Genomic DNA, 2810 nt, shown 5'->3' with positions numbered 1-2810 from the left:
TCGGGGCAGGAGCGCTCCTCGGAATCAATGAACACTGTCTGGAGGACTGTATTTATTCTGGCTGAGTCCCAATTCCAAAGATACAATTCACGTTAGCTCTTTAGCTATTGAAGGATAATTTTTTAACTATACTTTTGAAATGTTCACATCTTTTTCATAAAAAGTTTAGTGCTGTTGAGCTGGCATAGCCAGCACAATCTTTGGCCGTTACTCTCTCTTGTTATCAGCATGGTGATGAGATCCAAGCTTCTGCTCAAACTTGTTCCACTACCAAGCCAGGCATTCAGTCATTTGGCTCCTACTTTGCAATTTTGATTTGAAGTAAAAATTTATGTTTTATTTTCCCTTCCTCCCCTTCTCCTCCTCCTCCTTTTTCTCCTCACTCCCTCTCCTTGTCCTACTCTTTCCCTGCTTTCCTCTTTCCTTTTTATATTCAGAACATGTATTTTTTTTATTTTACCTAAAATAGATGTTTGGTTTGTTCTTAGTAACTTTGGAAATAAATTATCAGCTTACCATATGCTTCAGAGAGTAAGTAATTTAATAGTGTATTTATCGATTTGGATCTGAAGTGCAATAAAATTAAAACTGCCAGAAGCAAGTTCTTATAGACTGGAAGTAGAGGTGATGTTTTTGTTACAACATTCTTTACATAAAGACAATTTTAAATTAAGATGACTAATTAATTTTCTTTTAAAAGCCTAAATTTCATGTTGTTAACAGAGGTTATTTTAGTAGTTTGTTTTATATATATATATATATATCAATCAATCTATCTATCTAGCTACCTCTCTCTCTCTCTCTCTCTCTCTCTCTATATATATATATATATATATATATATATATATATATATATATGTGTATGTATATGGATGCTAGTTGCTATTCTTGAAATGTCAGTCAGACTGATTATTTTTCTTTTATTGATTAGGAATTTGATAGATACATATACTAATTTTTGGTTAGATCTATTCTCCAGTTCTTCAGTTCCAAATTTCCCTATCTTCCCCTCACCATTTTTTCCATTCAACTTACGTATACTTTTCTAAACCCAGCAAGTCCCCTTAGCTCTGTCTGTCTATGCAAGGGTGTAGGGATGTCCATCAGAGACTGCATCCCTAAAGAGAACTGATTGACCCTCATCCAGGAGCCACCGGTTGCTAAGCGTTTCTTAGCTGGGGAGCATGTGACCTGCCTGAAGCCCCGCCCACATCTATATTGGGATTGGGCCTGGCTTAATCTTTCTTAGGCCTTGTTCACGTACAATTAGATGCCAGAAACATCATGTATATATTCAGTTTTATTTTTATAGGACACAAGTAATAAGAAATTAGTCAATATGCATACCAATATCTAATTAAAACAAATTCACATATCTGAAGTGAAATTGTAGAGAGTGACCTTAGTATTCAAAATCAGCCCTTGTGTTCTGGCTCGAGCCTCGGTTATTTGACAGAGAAGGCAGCTCAGGAACAGGGGCCGACAATGAAAGGTCTAATCGGCTGGACGTTTACCCTGTTTAGTTTACTATCTACTATGCTCATTAGAGAAATAGATAGCAGTAGGAAACAATCTGCAAACCCTTGATGGATGACTAAGAGTTCTCCTTGGACTCTTTTCATTTTTATATCAGAAGAAAATTCTTGTGATATTTCCAACATTTTAGTTTGAAATATGAAAGTTATAGTAAACTGGCTTCTTACAGGAGTGGAATACAGGAACACACAGGTTAGAACACATCCGGTTTGAGGCTCTTCCTGTCGAACAAGACAGGGAACATTTACCAGGGAAAAGCAGCTAGTTGACAAAGAAGAAAGATTTGAACAAGCTTTCAATAAGCACTCTCACTGTCCTTCTGAATGAAACGACCTCAAAAATTAATAACAGCAGGATTGCAGCCTTCATTCAAGAGGTATGGAGGAAAACCCAAGAAAGGAAACTGCTCCTTGTCAGCAAATATGAAGCTCAATGCCAGCACTTGCCTGAGGGTGGCGTTAGGGCTGACCGGTCTCAGAAAAAAAAAAAACGTTCACACACCCCGACCCAGGTCCCTATTATGGTGTCCTCTTTCTGTCTCACCTAATGTCCCGGTTTAAGGTCCCCATAGGTCACTGGCTATTGTGAAGAGCCTCCCATATATTGTTTTTCATAGTTTGGAATCCCCAGCTTTCTCATGTTTTCTTTTAAGGCATCATCTATAAAGATGAAGGAGAAACTAGAACCAAAGATCAATTACCCTGTGCTGATTTATAATGAATGTTGTATCAGAGTCTTCCAGGAATAAGGAACAAATTTATATAAGCACATATGACAAAACTATGTGCATCAGCTTCAGAATTCAAGCGAAAGGAAACTAAGCCTGAAACACTACCTCTGAGAACAACAGCTAGAGAAGTGGGACATGCTGAGCGACTTCTTCTGGAAAGAGTTAAAAGCCTCAGAGCCTGCCCCATTTTCTATCCTTCTAACCCACAGTTGCTTCTCCCCTTTCTTTTTCTTTCTTTTTTTCTCTTTTTCTTTATTAACTTGAGTATTTCTTATTTTCATTTCGATTGTTATTCCCCTTCCCGGTTTCCGGGCCAACATCCCCCTAACCCTCCCCCTCCCCTTTCTTAGCCTGCTGCAAATTCCCCTTATCAGGTCAGCATTCAGACCTATGAAAGCCAGACTCACTTGCAGTCACTTCTGTGAGTTTCATAAATGCAGACCGTCAAACTGCTTGAAAAGACTTCACTTTGCACTTTGGTATGTATAGTGCAATATAAAAACATCGTCTCGGCATCTGAGCCATTCTCTCTTCTGTATCTCAA

Source organism: Rattus norvegicus, chromosome 2 (assembly GCF_021556685.1).
Source record: "Rattus norvegicus strain SHRSP/BbbUtx chromosome 2, alternate assembly SHRSP_T2T, whole genome shotgun sequence".
Classification (NCBI taxonomy): domain Eukaryota; kingdom Metazoa; phylum Chordata; class Mammalia; order Rodentia; family Muridae; genus Rattus; species Rattus norvegicus.
The sequence above is the reverse complement of the archived record's forward strand: the minus strand, read 5'-3'. Positions refer to the sequence as shown.